Source organism: Phyllobates terribilis, unplaced genomic scaffold, assembly GCF_046119375.1.
Source record: "Phyllobates terribilis strain yellow unplaced genomic scaffold, ASM4611937v1 Scaffold_2__4_contigs__length_985480577, whole genome shotgun sequence".
Lineage (NCBI taxonomy): Eukaryota > Metazoa > Chordata > Amphibia > Anura > Dendrobatidae > Phyllobates > Phyllobates terribilis.
This window is the reverse complement of record NW_027362762.1, coordinates 147,918,341-147,930,875: the sequence shown is the minus strand read 5'-3', so window position 1 is coordinate 147,930,875 and position 12,535 is coordinate 147,918,341.

Below are 12,535 nucleotides of genomic sequence, written 5' to 3'. Positions count from 1 at the left end.
AACTCCCAGCTGCCTATTTGTACCTGGCCGGACACAACAATATAGGGAAGCCCTTTTTTTAAATTATTTCATGAAATAATTAAAAAAAATTGACGTGGGGCTTTGCACTATATTTGTGTCCAGCCAGGTACAGCAGGCAGGAACGGGCTGCCCCCAACCACCAGCTGCCTATTTGTACCTGGCCGGACACAACAAAATAGGGAAGCCCTTTTTTTTAAATTATTTCATGAAATAATTAAAAAAAAATTGACGTGAGGCTTCGCCCTGTTTTTGTGTCCAGCCAGGTACAACTAGGCAGCAGGGGGCTGGAATCCGCAGCGCTGGGAGGCCCAAGCTTTCTGGGCCACCCCCGCTGCAAATTGCAGTCCGCAGCCACCCCGGAAAATGGCGCGTTCATAGAAGCGCCATCTTCTGGCGCTGTATCCAACTCATCCAGGGCCCTGGTGTGGTGGCTCACTGGGTAATAAAGGGGTTAGGGCCAGCTTGGCATTATCAGCTGGCCCAAAGCCCGAAATTCATGGGGTCACGCCAATATTAGACATGACCACCATGAATTTCTAGTAAAGTATTTTAAAAAAACACAACACCCAGAATAAAGTCCTTTAATTGAAATAAACACACAATTCTTTATTGTTCTAAATTAAACCATACTTACCATCACGCCCATTCCAGATGAAGCCAACGATCTCCTGCAATAAAAGAAAAATAATAAAGCAACCTCATCCTTACCTTTCCATGGTTCCCACGACAGCTTCAGCTCTGCTACATCGAGATGACAGGCTGGACCGCAGCAGAACGCTGCCATCCAGCCTGTCATCCCGCAGACACTGAGAAACGCAGGCTTGCTTGCGCTCCTCAGTGTCTCGCTGTGACGGCATAAAGATGAGCCGAGGTCATGTCCAATGAACTCGGCTCATCTCATGCACGTCACTGACAGCGTGGGAAAATTCTCGTGCACTCAGCACTTCAGCGTGAGAATTCTCCCACGCTGTTAGTGACATGCATGAGGTCAGCTGAGTTCATTGGATATGACCTCGGCTCATCTGGATGCCGTCACAGCGAGACACTGAGGAGCGCAATTACCCCACTGCCACCGCTACAGGGCAGTGGGAAGAGCAAGGCTAAGTGCCAGAATTGGCGCATCCTATGGATGCACCATTTCTGGGGCGGCTGACGGCTGGTGTTTCTAGCCTGGGAGGGGGCCAATATTCATGGCACCCTTCCTGGGCTATTAAAATCAGCCCCCAGCTGTCTGCCTAGCCTTTGCTAGCTATTAAATTAGGGGGGACCCCATGTCATTTTTTGGGGGGGGTCCCCCATTTAAATAGCTAGTAAAGGCTAGGTATTCAGCTGGGGGCTGATATTAGTAGTCTGGGAAGCTCCGTGGGTATTACCCCCTTCCCAGGCTTCAAACATCTGCCCCAGCTGTCTGCTTAACCTCCGCTAGAGCCTAAAATTACAGGGAACCCCACGCCAATTTTTTTTAAAATAAATCCTTTATTTTAACACTAAATGACAAGTACAGTAGTCAACACTGTCACTGTACTTCATATATATGTGACTGACATGTTTTTATCTATCTAATCTATGTGTGATTCTCTATTTCTTCTATTCTAAATTGTCGGGTACCGCTGCTGAATTGCCGGCCGGCTTTTTAAAAGAGACGGTGCATGAAAACACTATTATTTTTTTTTAATAAATCCTTTACACTAAATGACAAGTACAGTAATCAACACTGTCACTGTACTTCATATATATGTGACTGACATGTTTCTATCTATCTAATCTATGTGTGATACTCTATTCTTTCTGTTGTAAATTGTCGGGTACCGCTGCTGAATTGCCGGCCGACTTTTTTAAAGAGACGGTGCATGAAAACACTATCATTTTTTTAAATAAATCCTTTACACTAAATGACAAGTACAGTAATCAACACTGTCACTGTACTTCATATATATGTGACTGACATGTTTCTATCTATCTAATCTATGTGTGATACTCTATTCTTTCTGTTGTAAATTGTCGGGTACCGCTGCTGAATTGCCGGCCGGCTTTTTTAAAGAGACGGTGCATGAAAACACTATTATTTTTTTTAATAAATCCTTTACACTAAATGACAAGTACAGTAATCAACACTGTCACTGTACTTCATATATATGTGACTGACATGTTTCTATCTATCTAATCTATGTGTGATACTCTATTCTTTCTGTTGTAAATTGTCGGGTACCGCTGCTGAATGGCCGGCCGGCTTTTTTAAAGAGACGGTGCATGAAAACACTATCATTTTTTTAAAATAAATCCTTTACACTAAATGACAAGTACAGTAAGCAACACTGTCACTGTACTTCATATATATGTGACTTACATGTTTCTATCTATCTAATCTATGTGTGAAGCTCTATTCTTTCTGTTGTAAATTGTCGGGTACCGGTGTATGCCGCTGCTGAATTGCCGGCTTTTCGCGTAATACATTCTACATTATTCTTAGTTGTTTTACTTCATGTACGTAGAATTAACCTACAAGGAAAGAAAGGGTTTATTTTCATTCCGATATTTGTGTCCCATTGACTTGCATGGGTTTCCGGTATTGGAATCCGCGATATCCGATACATTTTGGGTATCGGTCCGATATTTCCTGATATCGGAAGGTATCGCTCAACTCTACCTATAACCCTTTTTAACACAGCGCTTACTGTATCCCCTCTCCATAAAATGTAAAGTCAGATCTATAGCCTGGTTTTCAAATTTATTTTCTGATGAGCATATCCGCCTCATCCTGAGGAATCGCCCAACTGGGACAGCCCTGACCGTAGGGGCACTGTGTGCCGAATCAGCATGTAACAGTGCATTCACTGACGTCGATTTCCTAAAGACGTCAGTTTGAATGCATCTATTTTCATCAACCTCAAGTGAGATATCAAGAAAATCCCCTCTCTTCTCGCTATATTGAAAGGTCAGTTTGATATTAAACGGGTTCTCATTGAGTTGATCCATGAATTGCTCCAGTTCCCTAGCAGTACCCTCCCAAATAATGAATAAATCATCAATATATCGCAGCCAGCACTGCACGTGGTCGGCGGTCCATGCCCCCGCGTCCCCAAACAAACCCCTCTCCCAGTAACCTAGGAAGAGGTTAGCGTATGCGGGCGCGCAGGCCGCACCCATGGCAGTGCCGCGCTTCTGCAAGTAAAAAATATCCTTAAATACTAAAAAATTATGTGTTAACACGAACTGGAGCAATTCAAGAACTAAGTCACTCAGATGGCTGTCCCAGTTGGAGTTCCTCAGGAAGAAGCAGACGGCATTCAGGCCATCCTGATGGTCAATGCAGGTATATAAAGACTCTATATCTGCAGTTACCAGAAGCATATCTGATTCCACAAAGATCCCGTCAACCCTCCTTAGCACGTCCGTTGTGTCTCTGATAAAAGACGGTAAAGTTTCCACCATCGATTTTAAGTACTGATCTATAAATTTACACACGGGCTCACATAAACCGTCAATGCCTGACACGATCGGGCAGCCCTGAGGGTCGACGGGATCTTTGTGGATCTTGAGGAGGAGATACAGAGTTGGGATCTTAGGGTATTTAATCATCAAACCTTCAAAGACTTGCTTAGTGATTATCCCTGAATCTAAGGCTTTACTAAGAATAGAGTGCAGATGAGCAGAGAAGGAAGCAGGAAGAGAGAATTGTAATTTCTCATAAGTGTTCCTGTAGCATCGGCGTCTCTGCCTCCTGCTGGGCAGAGACGCCGTTCCCCTCACCGCCGCGGTCCAGGTCCGGTGTCCTCCCGCTCCCCTGCTGCTGTGGAGCGCACAAGGCGCAGCTACCCGGGCACTGTGCTTAGGGCGCGCGCACTCCCTCCCTCTTAAAGGGGCCACGCGTGCCGTCCTATAGAGTCCCCGGCCAATGGCCAGAGGACTTCCCCTATATAAGGCACCGCCTCCAAAATGGAGGTGCCTGTACAAGGTTGTTGTTCCGTGTGCTAAACACTTGCTCCAGCCCTCAGGTCCCGCTGCCTGTCAGTCCTGCCTGCCAGTCTGTCTGTCAGTCCAGCCCGTCAGCCTGTCTATAGTTCTGCCCGCCAGCCTGCTTACCTGGAAGCACCTGTCTGTTACCTGTAGTGCCCACCAGCCTGCCTACCTGGAGTACCTGCCAGTTACCTGTCATGCTCGCCAGCTCGCCTACCCAGAGCACCCGTCTGGCTATCTGCTGAACCTGCCTTCTTATCTACCCGGACCACCCGTCAGCCTTCCTGCCGTGCTCATCCGCTGTACCGGGCAGTTCCTGCCATCTGACCGGTGGGAGTCACCTGCTCTCACACAAGGTCAGTCCCAGATTGGCACCTGGTCACCCTGCTCGGTCCCTCCCTGGTTCACGGAGTCGATTAAGCTGCCGTGCGACCTTGGTCAGGCCGAGTAGGCACTTAGTCATGCCCCTCTGGTCCCTCCTTGCACCGAAGCACAGAGGTTCCACCACCCGGACCCGTAACAGTTTGCACAGGCGATGGAACCCCGTGGCCCCCAGGCTCCTTCACTTTCTGACATGTACCAGGAGGTCTCACGTCAGAGATCCCAACAGGAGACTGTCCTGTCCTATCTGCGGAGTGTCAACTGCCGCCTTGACACGTGGTCCACCCCGTCTGTGTCCGACCCTAGCAGAGCGGCACCCGCTCCGGCGGCACCTCAACCTACGGGCGCTATGGCACGTGGCTCTGGACCCCGGCTCTCTGCGCCTCCACGTTTTGGTGGTGACCCCGTCTTATGTCGGGGCTTCTTAAATCAGTGCACGCTGCACTTTGAACTCCTGGCACATCAGTTCGCCTCTGACCGGGCCAAGGTGGCGTTCATCATGTCCCACCTCACCGGGTAGGCATTGGCATGGCTAAACCCTCTGTGGGAAAGAGGGGATCCCCTGGTGTCCGATTTTCCAGCTTTCCTCACTGACTTCCGGAAGGTCTTCGATGAGCCCGGACGAAAATCTTCTACTGCCTCCTCACTTCTCCGTCTCCGCCAAGGGAGTCTCTCTGTGGGCCAGTATGCCATACATTTCCGAACCCTCGCATCTGAGCTTGACTTGAACAACGAGTCCCTGGTGTCCACCTTCTGGGAGGGTCTTTCCGGACAGATCAAGGATGAGCTAGCCGGTCGTGACATCCCTTCCACCCTGGACGACCTGGTGTCATTAGCTACCCAGATTGACATCCGTTTTCTGGTACGTGACTACCCGGGAGAGAAGATATCCGCATCTCGCTCCTGTATTCCAAAAGCCAGCCTCGCAACCAGCAATTTCCCAAGCATGTTTGCCTGAGCCCATGCAAATTGACCAAACCAGGATGGTCAAGTCTCGCCAGGAGACGCCCCGAGCCGAGGGGAGTTGCTTCTACTGTGGCAGTAAAGAACATCTGATCCGTTCCTGCCCGGTGAGGCCAGGAAACTCCAGTGTCTAGGACTGCTCAGAGAGGTCGTCCTAGGCAAGAGTAAATCCTCTCCGTCCTTGACTCTGTCTGCTTCTATTCCACTTGTGAGACCCGCTTCTTCGAGATTGCCGATCTGGATTCCGGAGCCATTGGGATTCTCATTCAACAGGCAGTTGTGGAACGATATCAGATTCCTACTGTATGCCTGGCTGAAACTTTGGCGGTTGCCTCCGTGGATGGGAGGCTTCTTCCAGAGACCATCTTACTTGTCACAGAGCCTGTAACCCTTCAGGTGGGAATTCTGCACTCGGAGAAGATCTCGTTTCATGTGTTGTCCGGTCTCTGTCACTCCCTCTTGCTTGGTCTTGCCTGGTTACAAAGACATGAGCCCGTCCTGAATTGAAGATCTGGTGAAGTGCTCCGTTGGGGTCAGGAATGCCATGAGTCCTGTCTGGTTCCGGTTCGTCCAGCTCGACCCTCGTCAACTCTGGCTAATCTACCTGGTCTCCAGGCACCCTATTGGTCCTATGCGGACGTCTTTGACAAAAAGGAAGCGGAGACACTACCACCTCATAGGCCATATGATTGCCCCATCGACCTGGTACCTGGCGCTTCTCCTCCCCGCGGGCATATCTACCCCTTGTCGCTGGCTGAGACCCGGGCCATGTCTGAGTACATAGAGGAGAATCTTGCTAGGGGATTTATCAAGAAATCCACCTCTCCGGCTGGTGCAGGATTCTTCTTCGTCAAGAAGAAAGACGGCTCCCTACGTCCCTGTATCGATTACAGGGGTCTTAACCAGATTACCATCAAAAATAAGTACCCCCTGCCTCTCATCTCGGATCTGTTCGACTGCCTTAAAGGCGCAAAGATCTTCACTAAGCTCGATCTTCGTGGGGCGTATGATTTCATCTGGCCCCGCCAGGGAGATGAGTGGAAGATGGCATTCAACACCCGGGATGGTCACTACGAGTACCGCGTGATGTCCTTTGGTCTCTGTAATGCTCCAGCTGTCTTCCAAGAGCTGGTTAACGACATCTTCCATGATCTTCTGTATTCTTGCGTATTGGTATACCTGGTCTTGATATTTTGGTCTTCTCTCCAGATCTGCCCTCACACCGGAGGGATGTTCGTCAGGTTCTGCTAAGGCTCCGGCAGAATCGCCTATATGCTAAGTTCCAGAAATGCCTCTTTGAGCAGACTTCTCTACCGTTGTTGGGCTATATTATCTCCGAGACTGGTCTGCGGATGGATCATGAGAGGGTCTCTGCCGTCTTAAAGTGGCCCCGTCCGGAGGGGTTGAAGGCGATTCAGCAATTCCTGGGCTTCGCAAATTATTACCGCCTTTTCATTCCTCATTTCTCCTCCTGGACTGCTCCCATCTCCGCGCTCACCCGTAAAGGAGCAAATCCCAGGGAATGGACTTCCGAAGAGGAGGAGGCCTTCATCTCCCTGAAACAAGCCTTCTCTTCCGCCCCTGTGCTACACTGTCTGGATTGCAACAAGCGGTTCTTCCTGGGGGTTGATGCATCCTCCTCCGGAGCCGGAGCGGTGCTCATCCAGAAGTCCTCGTCCGAGAGAATGGTAACCTGCGGCTTCTTCTCCAAGCTCTTCTCCTCCTCTGAGCGCAATTACTCCATAGGAGATCATGAGCTGCTGGCCATCAAATTAGCGCTGGAGGAGTGGCGCTACTTGCTGCGCCAGGTCAGGTGGTCTCTTTTCTTTGCCCGATTCTGCTTCACTCTGCATTACCGCCCGGCAGACAAGAACATTAAAGCTGACGATTTATCCTGCTTATTCCTGTCTTACGACCAAGAAGAGGAACCTCTACATATGATCGACCCCTCCAAAGTAATGACTGTGGCCCCGTTTGACCTGTCTCATCTTCCACATGGTAAGACCTTTGTAGCGGTTCCAAAATCGTAAGAAGGTTCTACTCTAGGGCCATTCATTGAAACTAGCCGGTCATGCTGGCCAGAGGAAGACCTTTTTGCTCATCGCCAGACATTACTGGTGCCCTTCCCTGCGCAAGGATGTTGCGGACTTTGTCGCGGCTTGTTCCTCCTGTGCCCTTAACAAGGTTCCCAGGCACCTTCCATCCGACCGTCTTTTTCCTCTTCCCGTGCCTTCCGCTTCGTGGCAACACATTGCAATGGACTTCATTACGGATCTCCCTGCTTTTGCCGGTTGTACTGTTATTTGGGTGCTTTTCTAAAATGGCCCACTTCATTCCTCTGCCTGGTCTTCCATCTGCATCTGTGCTGGCTAAGGACTTCATTCATCACATTTTTCGCCAGTATAGATTGGGAAGGGTATAAAGAAAGGAAAAGATGTGTGAATAAAATTTAACTTTTATTAGTATAATTAAAAAAACTCTTGTTTTACAAAAACTATTTATGAATGAATATTCATACATCGAATGATGTATATAGGACTACTGCTGTATAGTTTTAAGCAGTTCTAGCCCACAAGTTACTTATTTCAAATGTGAGGACACAAAAATAAATTATCCACAGCCGATGTCCCTATAATTATTGGCTGGGTATTATAAATTGTGTGTCCCAGGTATCCCAACACTCTCTGTCAAAAAGTTTGATTATTATAAATTCCATATATAAGATGCCGTAAAAATGTGAGGGATAATAATTAATTCTCCACTAGTGAGCCTCTTATGGCTTCTTATATTCTCTGCGCTGTTAGTGAGTTATTAACAGTATTCATAGAGAGATAAAATATTATGCTTGTACGATCTCACTGCTATAGATGACATTAAAGAAACAGCTATATGGCTGAACTTACATCTGTGAGCCAAGCACTAATCTAATGTGGGTAATATATGCGGTTAATACCGCTGATCTACCAAATCATACCCATAAAGATAAGAGTGCTCATTTTCTCTCACAGCATATACATTCTAACTGTGTGCGAGTGGTGTGCTTACAGTCACTGTTATTTATTGCAGAGATTAAACATGCAGTTAGCTGCCAGTGTGTATCATTAGCTTCACGTGGAGATCAAAGCACGCTATCTCCCCCACAGCGTTCTCACTCAAGTTACGTGCAGGTAATCTGCACGCGGTCAATGCCGCTTCATATGTTAAGCCGGCAGAGTAAAAGTTATTTATTATAAAGATCGTGCAGTTAACTGCCAGTTTGTATCACTGGCTAAAGCACGTGGAGAGCAAAACACCTTATCTCCCCGACAGCGTTCTCATTCAAGATGATCTGCACGCGGTCAGTGCCGCTTTATATATTAAGCCGGCAGAGTAAAGATTAGAGTGAGATAACGACGGCACATAGCATGACAGAGAGTGGTGTATGGATCCTGGAGTGTGTCACCACATTTAGAATATAAGAATAAACGTCCCTGACGCGCGTTTCGCCGTGATTACCGGCTTTTTCTAAGGGCGGGATCGGCCGCCTTCTCAGGATTCTTATACCTCCTGTCAAGATTGACAGGTCTGACAGCCAATCAAAGAGTCCACATGCCTGCATTAGCAGAAAGATGTAATAGAATGACTCCAAATAAAGTTTAGAAAATAACAGGAATTATAAAAATAATGGCTGAATTCCAAATTTCATCCCATACTAGTGGGTTGGCTGATAGTATACCTGAAAGGCTATGCATTAGAATGATAGTACAATGAAGTATTACTATATATATAGACCTATTAGATTGAAGAGATCTTATACACATTAACCATCAGTTGTATTTAAGGGGGATCCTTGTTACAAGCCCCTGGTTCTCTCTCATATTTTCTGTGATAATTCACGTAAATTCCTCAGTAAGTATAAATAAGACCAATCCCCTCATTCCCCACCTCAAATACAGCATGAGGAGAATGAATGGGAAAGTATAAAAGATGGAAATATTTGAATATATTTTGTTCTTTATATTTAAACTGATACATCTGGGACAAGATACCCAGATGCAACAATATTTTCAGAGGACAGATAGACATAAATCAGTTTGCTGTAAGGCAAGAGAAATTCTTGGGAAATGCACAGCTTACAATCCTAAAACGAGAGACATGCAAGAAAGTCACTGATCAGAATATAGAGAAACATCATAGAAAACAACCGAAATTGAAATTTTCGTTCAACCCATGTGGATTGACCGTATTTAAACGGAATATCCACTGGCTTTCCATTTTCAGCAGGAACTGGTCCAAATCTCCACCCCTAATGTCCAGTTTGTGCTGAAAAATTGCCCACCCTTTCAGATCTTTCCATCGTAAATCATGTGCATGTTTGAAATGCTTAGCGATGGGAGTGGGAACAAAAATTTTTTGTCTTTCTCTGCATATTTGTTCATCCTTATCAAAATTAATGATACTCCTAATATGCTCTCTAATGCGTGTCCTCAGATCTCTAGTTGTCTTGCCTACATATCTGAGTCCACATGTAATACTATTGTAGGAACTCGAGGATTCTGATAGCGTGGGGCAATGAACAAGCAGAGACGGGTTTCTTTAATGCAAATAATGTATTTGTGCAACAGCAATAACACCCAAAAACAATATACAGATAACCCGTAGTGACATACAATGAAATAAGTCCAGCGATATTAAGTCTTTGGAACCTATATAGCAAGTCTGCAATGTTCTTACGACGGAGTCCTCACACAAATGTGATCAAAAGGAAAGTCTAACAGACTGGTGACGTGGCCACAGGGAAGTCCAAGAACAAGTTCACAAGTTAATCCTAGATGAGGCGTAGATTCAGGGAAGTCCAGAAACAAGTTCACATTTAAGTAATATTCCAGTAAATAGTTCCAGCAGCCCTCACCGGAGGGAGTGAACGAAGGGTTAAACAACAACACAGTTCAGAAACACAGTTCTTACCGGGTGGAGTGAGGCAAGGGTTAAATTCCAAAGTCAACAGGTTAATGATAACACAGTGAGTGTAGCTTACATAGGCAGAGAATGTCCAGAGCCAGGGGCGTGAAGATTAACCTGGTAAATATGTGACACCCCAGGGGTCTGGTTGCCACAGTGATAGAGATGTTATGTCTGAGAGCAGGTGGGAGGTCCTTTGGTCAGGGATCCTGTGCATGCCACACCTCCTGCCCAGTCTTGGGAGGGGAAGAACTTCCCCTATATAAACCCGGGGCTGAAGCAGGGTTAGGAGTCAAGGAGAGTAGAGACAAGAAACAGTCATAGGAAGAAACAGCAGAAGCTCAGTGGGAGCAATACTACTACGAGTCAGGGGCTGGCAGCTGCAGAGCTTGCCCTGACTGAGAAGCTTCCTTACCGGACCCGGCGTCCGAGGCTGTGGGGACTAACTCTTACCCAGCAGCAGAAGCCGACCGGCAGGGGATTTCAGGTCCTCTGGCCCAGAAACCCGAAGGCACGGTCACACGCGAGGGACCTGCACCGCCATCGTGGAGCGGAAGCCATTAGAAGGCCCCGAGTCACCGGCCATACGGGTGAGCACCACACGGTACACTCAGGGACGTGGGCTACTTATATCCGCTTCTAGCAAGGTAGCCAGAAGAGTACAGTCAGTTTGGGAGGCCTACAACTCCGCCTGGCCAGGGGAGATCCCATCTGCTCAAGGACTGACCAGGCCCCGTTCGCTAGCAAGTACTCCGGGAGGGTCTATCGTTGTTACCAGTAAAGACCCTGAATTACACCGCACCGTCTCTGAGTGGTTCCTGCTACCCCCCATCTTCCACGTCGGCTGCCCTGAGGCCATACTATCACGCTGCACAATTCTACACCGGCCTCAGCGGTCTGCCCTGCAGCGGCAGCTCCATAGCTGCAAATCAACGGGTGGCGTAGTCGACACTCAAATAACATCTATCAAGACTGCCACATACTGAGTTTGACTCCCTGGGCACGGACCGGGTCCCCGCCACTCGGAGACTACAACCCTCATCTGATCCGGTTCCGGGTAAGCCCCCGTGCGCGGGACGCTGCGCGACACAGCAGGCCCAGGGGCGCGTCAACTTTGGCGTAGTCGGCAGGATTTCGTGCCCGCAACCACCGGGTACTGCGTGCCTGAAAAGCAAAGACTGTTCAAACTTACCAGTGGTGAGGTTTCCCGCCATCCGGCGCCATCTTCTGCCTTCTTCCCGCCATCCGCGAAGTTTTCCCGCCATCCGGCGCCATCTTCGGCCTTCTTCCCGCCATCCGTGGAGTTTTCCCGCCATTGGACGCCATCTTGAGGACGCCGCGCGGGAAGAAGAGGGGCGTGGACTTCGAAAGCGCGCGAGAACTGAAGCCCCGCCTCACGTCCGGACGTTGCGTAAGGTCCTGGAAGGAGCCCAGCAGACGCCGACGTCACCAGAGCGCGACGGAAGGTCCTCAACCCTGACGATCTACTGCGGAGCCGCGGCCTACGGAACAGGATCATCGCAAGGTAGGCCACGGTCCACTAGGGGGGAGGAAGATGTCGGATACGGAGGAGAGCTTCACTACCTCAACCCCCGCCAGCGCCACCGCTGCTGCAGTTATGCCCTTCACCATGCCCTATATCCCGGGAGCAGCTTGGCTACCCCAGTACTCAGGGGAGTCACATACCCTGCATGACTTTAGAGAAAAGCTGGATAGCCTCTTCCAGGTGTACCCCCTCACAGAAGAGCAAAAAGTGAGCATCCTGGTGGCCCAACTAACCGGGGCAGCCAAAAGGGAAGTAAAATCCTGGCCACCTGGGAGGAAGACTGTCGCAGGGATACTAACCCGGCTGAAGGATACCTTTGATACCCGCACCTCAGCCGAGATTAAGCTTAGATTCTACGGGTGCAAGCAGCGAGCGCATGAGAGTATAAGGGACTATGCACTAAACCTACAAGAGGCCCTGAGGGCCATTAAGCAGACCGACCCTGATGGAGTGGGAAACGAGGACAGGCTGTTGACCGAACAATTTATAGAGGGACTATATTGTAATGCCCACCGAACCCAGTTGCGGGCGATGGCCTTACAGGATCCCCATCTGGGCTTTGCACAGTTCAAGGACAGAGCCATCCGGGTGCTCCGAGAACCGGCACCGGGTGGCATTGTGACCCACAGGCGCCCAGCTATCACTTACCACCAGGAGGCGGCGCCCTTGTCGGCAGGGCCTGTGGGAGCTGATGCGCAGGCTTTGGACAATGACCCGGCTCCAGAC